Source organism: Girardinichthys multiradiatus, chromosome 2, assembly GCF_021462225.1.
Source record: "Girardinichthys multiradiatus isolate DD_20200921_A chromosome 2, DD_fGirMul_XY1, whole genome shotgun sequence".
Lineage (NCBI taxonomy): Eukaryota > Metazoa > Chordata > Actinopteri > Cyprinodontiformes > Goodeidae > Girardinichthys > Girardinichthys multiradiatus.
In genome coordinates this window covers 33,764,613-33,772,640 of record NC_061795.1, presented here as the reverse complement: position 1 = coordinate 33,772,640, position 8,028 = coordinate 33,764,613, and positions in this window count along the sequence as shown.

Below are 8,028 nucleotides of genomic sequence, written 5' to 3'. Positions count from 1 at the left end.
TAAATGAACTGAAACAATAATGATAATCATCCTCCAGCAATAAGCTATAATGTGACAGCTTCTTGATTTCATTGCATTTAAAATGACCACCCCTTTTATTTCAGGATTGACTTGTATTTGCTTCATATGTGCTACCATCAGCTCTGGCCAGCTACCCTGCAGGTCGGAGCTGATGGTAGATGCTGAAGAAAAGCCCTCCACCAGCACAATAATGCCTCCATCATGTTTCATAGTGAAGGTGGTATGTTCAGTGTTAGTTTTCAGTTTAAAGAAAATGTAAGGGCTGAGTCAGTAAAGAGATGTTGATACAAAATAGTATGAAAAACATGACATAAAGGCTTCATGTGACTTGCTCCCCACAAAGTACAGGTGCTAAATGTTTAAATGGGATATTGGTGTTTTGCTCACAGTTCCATTTATTGGGTATCATTGTCCAACTTTTTTATTGCCAGTAAAAATATACATCCAGTATCAAATCTCCTCAAAAAAATTAAACTGGCAAAATTTTATAGACAGATTTTCAACTCAACAAGAAACTGATAATGAATTGATTTTTAAATGGCTGACCTTTTCTAAGCTCATTGTCTGTACACCTCATGGTGGGAAAACCACAGTGAACCTGCTAACATTAACAACGGCTGCATATTTCACTTATCCAGAATGACTCACCACTGAAGCACTGTAATGCAAAAAGCCATCATTAACATTATTACTTGCTATTATGCTCTGCAACAATGGAAAAAGTAAAATGTTTTCTTTCATAAAGGTTTTCTGAGTCATGAAAAATGCTGGTTATTATAGTAATTGTCTCCCTTTATGCAAGGTGATAAAATAAAGGGAACTTTTACTGTGTAGAAAACATATGATAAAGTGTTTCCAATAATATGAGGCTCAACAGTTAAGAGCACTTGTTGGATTTTGTACATTTGAAACTACCAATATTTACAATTATAAGAGAAAACAATTTCCTGTCACAAGATGGCAGTAAACTGCTGTTCATTTGAAATCCCACTGCCAGTCTGTAGCTTAAATCTGAATGGATATATATATATGATCGAAAGTATTTTAGATCATTTATTGAGCAGTATTTAACTTAAAGGCCATCTTCAAGGTATAGTATCCATAACATATAGCCCAGGGTTCCTACAAGGTTTTCATCTCAAATGCCATTCTTTTCCAGACTCCAATTTGTTTTTTTTCTGCAATTTATATAACATTCTGAATATTTTGAGTATAAAATAATCACCTTGAACTGCTTAAGCAATAGTCCTATCAGTACGTTCCACAAAATAACACAAAACTGAAATGGACTCTTGATTTTTGCAGTGTGATATAAAGCCATTTCCCTGATTACTGGCATCTGGACTTAGACTAGCTTTATATCAAATATAACTGTAATTCCTGTATTTGGTAAATGATGGTTGTGATATAATAGAATAAACGCAAATACCTTAAAGCAAAATTTGTGAACTTTGGTATCTTTATGTCACTGATAAAGATTCCAAAATATGGCCATTTTAGTTCATAGTTTTGCATTCTTACAACACCCAGTCTAAAAACAATAGGTCCAGTTCAATCGGAATTTGGAGCCCAAAACGTGATGAAAAATATTGCATTCAATACATTCAGTTAAGTGAAAAACCCAAATACTGATGGGTAAGTTGCTAAAAATTAAGCTGTGATGTGGCCAATCAGAGCGAAAGAATATAATTTAAACACTAAATTTAGGTAAAAGCTTTTAATTGTCGTCATAAAAACTTTGGTTAAAAAGCTGAATTTGTTTTTAATACTGCTTCTGAAAAGATGTATTTATCTATTTGAAAATTATAATATTTTACATATTTGGGCATCAAACCTCTATTGTAATGTGCTGATGAGTCAAAGGTATGACTCAAACATATTACAAAGATATTAAAAGTGAAACCAGTTTTCTAAACTCTGAAAGTAGTTAATTGCATAAATAAATTAGTTTTTTTGGATTTTTCCAAGAAATTTAGTTTCTTCTCAGGAGCCACCATGCTGAAATCTTTATCCAATTATAAAGGATGTGAAGTATTTATTACCGTAGTGTCAGAAAGGTTTAGAGATCATTATTACACTTGATGAAAGCAAAATATGGTGTTGGTGTAAAAACGGATCTGTGTTTTTTTTCCACAAATGTAAAGAGCTTGTTTTCTACTGAAAGAAGTAAGTTATTTTCAGATGTCAAATACATACATGAAACTTCACTGAACTCTTTTCAAAGTTACTTTAGAAGCAAACCAGAATAGAAGGTTTTGAAACGTTTTGTTTGTTTTTTTTACAAAGCATTATTCAGATTTCTTGCATATTTATTGTGTCATCAATAATAAAGTAATAACAAAACATGTCTATTCATTTACAATAACAGAAATGCATAATAAAAAAGCGGGTTAATGTTTGTATAATGTAAGCAGACCTTTTACACACAAATATTTGGAGTATATTTTTCAGTTTTGTCAGTGCAAACTAAATATTCATTTCAATCCTGAAATGAGGAATGTTGGGCTTCAAATTGGAAAATTTGTAATTATGGCTCTAAAATTTTCCAAATGAAATTAAAAGTTAAAAATAAAAGTTTAGAAAATGCTTCTGTCCATTTATTTTCTTTTATATTTAAAGCATTTTTCTTTCAGTCAGTCAGTCATTTTCTACCGCTTATTCCATAGTGGGTCGCAGGGGAGCTGGTGCCCTATTTCCAGCAGTCTATGGCCGAGAGGCAGGGTACACCCTGGACAGGTCACCAGTCCATCACAGTTCAACACACAAACAACCATGCACACACTCATTCATACACCTAAGGGCAATTTAGAGTGACCAATTAACCTAACAGGCATGTCTTTGGCATTTTTCTTTCATACCTCAAAACATACCAAAGTTCATAAAAGAGATTTAGTTTTCTTTACAGGTTAACAACGCTAAAAGAAAAATTGATTAGTTGGATAAACTCAAAACAATATTTCAGAGCAAACCTCCTTGACCTATTAGCAATTCAATGTTTGCTATTATGACTACAGAAAGATTTTCAATTAATGTTTACAAAGGTGCTGTTTCAATTAATCTGACAACTGTTATGTTTGTTTACTGATACCATTTAAAAATATTTTTTTTGAAATGTTGTTATAGAAACTTGGCACCTTAATGCAGAGGTCCAGGGACTATTTGCGGCCCCTGGACTGATGTCCATACTGCATTTCAAGAATGCAGAATGCAGAAAGTATGGGCCAGCACATGTAGTTGATACAGATGGAGATTTTTTATTATAAATTAAGGTCAGTCAGTCAGTCATTTTCTACCGCTTATTCCATAGTGGGCCGTGGGGGTATTAGCGCAAAATGATTACTAATAAATTAAAATGTTCTTACTATGGAAAATGTTCGAAATTTTTCGTCTTTAAATAACCACACTTTTTGCATTCTCTTTCATTTCATTGTAATACAACCACATCTATCCAGTGACTTTTACTCAAAAGCAGATTTATGCTGCACCCAAATCAACTTTTAATGAATTTATTATTTGTTTTCAAAGAGTGATTCAAATCCTGGTCTCATTGCTGAGAACAGACTAAATTGTTTCTATTTTTCTCAACCAAACCAAAAAGAATGATTTACACATCCCTTTCCTTCAGAAAATCTGACTACTTGATTTCTTTAAATAAAACATTGAAAGCTTACTGTTTTGTTGAGCATGTTAAAAGCAATTAATAAATAAATTGTTAATAAACGATTACCATTTTGGTAAAAATATATTAGAAACTAGCTGAATAAATACTCAAAAAAATGTACGCTCATAATTAATGATAATAAGAAATAAATAAGAAACAACAAAGAAAAAAAACTGATACACATGGGTGGAACTAGCCTGCATGGGTTCGTTCATTATGGTAAATAGGTATAATAAATAAATTGTACAAATGTCAAACAAAATTTACAAAAGATGTACAAAAAGTCACAGGAAGAACAGAGTCTGGAGCACAGACAGAACTAAGAACTGAGAAAACAATGACAGAAAAATGACATAGAAAATAAAGAATCCAGCGTTGGAACAAAAGAACCAGAGCTGAAATACAGAGGCAAGGGTGGTGAAATAAAAAGCAAACCAGAAGAGTAATCAGAGGAGGTTTGGAGCAGCTGTCACAAAAGGAACGCAGAGCAGCTGAGGGAGGGAGGCTAATTCACACAAATGAGCTGAACAGAAACATAAAGAAACCAAATGAAGATATCTAACAGAAATAATTCTAAAAATACAAAGAACACTTGAATTAACGAGGCATCTAAATACAAAGAATACACCTAACAAGAATAATTGTATAAAACAACTAAAGAAAGCAAAAGATAAAGAACACAATAAACTTCAAGGATTAGGTAAAATACACACACACACAAAAACTCAAATATCTCAGGAGAGGCAACGGTAGCTCAAATAATCACTCGCTTTAAACAAGGAATGCTGAATGCCTCTGAACGCACACAATGTCGAACCTTGAAGCAGATGGACCACAGCAGAAGGAGACCACCCCAGGTGTCACTCCTGTCAGTCAAGAACAGGGAACTGATGCTGCAATTCTCACAGGCTCACCAGAACCATAACAGACTGAAAAAATGTTGCCTGGTTCAATGAGTCTCAATTTCATGTGCAACATTCAGATGCAGGGTAGGGTCAGAATTTGACATAAACGACCTGAAAGCAGGTAGTCATCCTGCCTAATGTCGATGTTGTTAGACAACGTTACCTCAGCCTACCTGAGTATTGTTGGTGCCCATGTTCATCCCTTTATGACCATAGTGTATTTTCCTTTGTTGGCTGCATCCAGCAGAATAATAAACCCTGTCACAAAGCCTAAATCATCTCAAACCTGGTTTCTTAAACATGACAGTGAGGTTACTGTACTCCAGTGGTCTCCGCAGACAGTCACCAGATCTCAATCTGAAAGAGCCCCTTTGGGATGTGGTGGAATAGTAGATTCCTATTATGGATGTCCAGCTGACAAGTTCACAGCAACTCTGTGATACTCTTATATCAGTATGGATCAAAATCTTGTAGGAATGTTTGTGATGCCTTGTAAAATTGATCCTAAAAAGAATTAAGGTCATTCTGAGGGCAGGGTGTGCATAATAAAGTGGCCAGGGAGTGAGTTTTAACAACAAATGTTAAGAACCAGTGTTGTAGTTAAAGAACAGAATTGTTTTCAGATTTTAAAAGCACATGTGAATAATTATTTAGCTTTTTCACATTTACATCAGAAGCAAAACAGGAGAAGAGTTTTTGAAACTTGGTGTGTCCTGGTTCCCCGATGTTATGTTTCTTTCTATATACAGTAAGGATGAGTATTTTCGACATCCTCACCACACCATGGTGTTTAACATTTCCTATCCAACCTTATTAAAATTTAAGATTTGTGTTGACTTTGCTGAGACACTGGGTTTTAATTATCATAGTAATGTGACCCCTGAGGTGTATGGAGGGCCAAAAGGGACAAAATTAAATAAATAAATATATCATGAAATAACAAAATGTGAATGTCCCATGAAATAATTGTACCATGAAAAAAATAAATGTACCCTTAAATGTCCCATTAAATGATTATACACTCTGCAAAAAAATAAAGGGAACACTCAAATAACACATCCTACATCATAGAATAAAATATTCTCATTGAATACTTTGTTCTGTACAAAGTTGAATGTGCTGACAACAAAATCACACAAAAGTCATCAATGGAAATCAAATTTATTAACCAATGGAGGCCTGGATTTGGAGTCACACACAAAATTAAAGTGGAAAAACACACTACAGGCTGATCCAACTTTGATGTAATGTTCTTAAAACAAGTCAAAATGAGGCTCAGTATTGTGTGTGGCCTCCACGTGCCTGTATGACCTCCCTACAACACTGGACATGCTCCTGATGAGACAGCGGATGTTTCTCCTGAGGGATCTCCTCCCAGACCTGGACTAAAGCATCTGCCAACTCCTGGACAGTCTATGGTGCAACGTGACGTTGGTGGATGGAGCGAGACATGATATCCCAAATGTGCTCAATCGGATTCAGGTCTGGGGAACGGGCGGGCCAGTCCATAGCTTCAATGTCTTCATCTTACAGGAACTGCTGACACACTCTAGCCACATGAGGTCTAGCATTGTCCTGCATTAGGAGGAACCCAGGGCCAACCGCATCAGCATATGGTCTCACAAGGGATCTGAGGATCTCATCTCGGTACCTAATGGCAGTCAGGCTACTGGCGAGCACATGGAGGGCCATGCGGCCCTCCAAAGAAATGCCACCCCACACCATTACTAACCCACTGCCAAACCAGTCATGCTAAAGGATGTTGCAGGCAGCAGATCGCTCTCCACGGTGTCTTCAGACTCTGTCACGTCTGTCACATGTGCTCAGTGTGAACCTGCTTTCATGTGAAGAGCACAGGGCGCCAGTGGTGAATTTGCCAATCCTGGTGTTCTCTGGCAAATGCCAAGTGTCCTGCACGGTGTTGGGCTGTGACCACAACCCCCATTTGTGGACGTCGGGCCCTCATACCATCCTCATGGAGTCGGTTTCTAATCGTTTGTGCAGACACATGCACATTTGTGGCCTGCTGGAGGTCATTTTGCAGGGTTCTGGCAGTGCTCCTCTTGTTCCTTCTTGCACAAAGGCAGAGGTAGCGGTCCTGCTGCTGGGTTGTTGCCCTCCTACGCCTCCTCCATGTCTCCTGGTGTACTGGCCTGTCTCCTGGTAGCGCCTCCAGGCTCTGGACACTACGCTGACAGTCACAGCAAACCTTTTTGCCACAGCTCGCATTGATGTGCCACCCTGGATGAGCTGCACTACCTGAGCCACTTGTGTAGGTTGTAGAGTCCGTCTCATGCTACCACGAGTGTGAAAGCACCACCAACATTCAAAAGTGACCAAAACATCAGCCAGAAAACAAAGGTACTGAGAAGTGGTCTGTGGTCCCCACCTGCAAAACCACTCCTTTACTGAGTGTTTCTTGCTAATCGCCAAAGATTTCCCCCTGTTGTCTATTCCATTTGTACAACAGCTGTGAAATTGATTGTCAATCAGTGTTGCTTCCTAAGTGGACAGTTTGATTTCACAGAAGTTTGATTTACCTGGAGTTATATTGTGTTGTTTAGGTGTTCCCTTTATTTTTTTTTTTGAGCAGTGTATACTATGTATGTACTAGATTATTAAATAGTTAAATATACCATTAAATTATTAAATGTACTATAAAATAATTGTCCCATTAAATAATTAAATAGTAACATTTCATTTAAAATTTGTATTTATTTAAAATTAAATATAATTACTTCACTCACTTATTTATTGATAAATATAGAGGGAAATAATTAGGTGTATTTTTAGAGGGTCATGGGTTGTCGGTCTCACTAGCACTGTTATTTTGGGGGTCTCAGGCAGAAATGTTTGGAAACCCCTGATCAAGAGTTAAACTGCAAACTAAAAATTTTAAACACTTATCAACAACAACCATGAATTGATCCAAAATGTATTTAAGTGGCCTACGTGGGTTTAAAATTTGTATTTTTTGTTTTTACTTTACAGGTATGTAAGGGCAATGTTTTGACCTGAGCCAAGTGAAAGGTCATTATAGCACTTGATTATTGTAAAATATTGTGTTTGGTCAATTTTATACTGAAAGAGCCAGATTTAAAAGCATTCGTGAAAAATAACAGAACTTTTTCACATTTACTTTGGAAGCAAAAAAAAAGGAAAGAAGCTTTTTTTTACGTTGGTACCATAAGGGGACCCCAACGAGACGTCACTCTCCATATATGGTAAAGGTGAGTGTTTTCTAGACCTTCACAATGTGATTTAAAAAAAAAAAATCTTCCAATCCTCGTGCAAACTCATGAATTTTAGATTTGACTTTTTACGCTTTTGTCTATTTTAATGTTTCATGTGATATGGAAATGTTTTACGCCGGACATCACCTTTAATCTTAAAGGGGCAGTGAATTTTCATTTAAATGATGCTAATTAAAAATAAAGATCA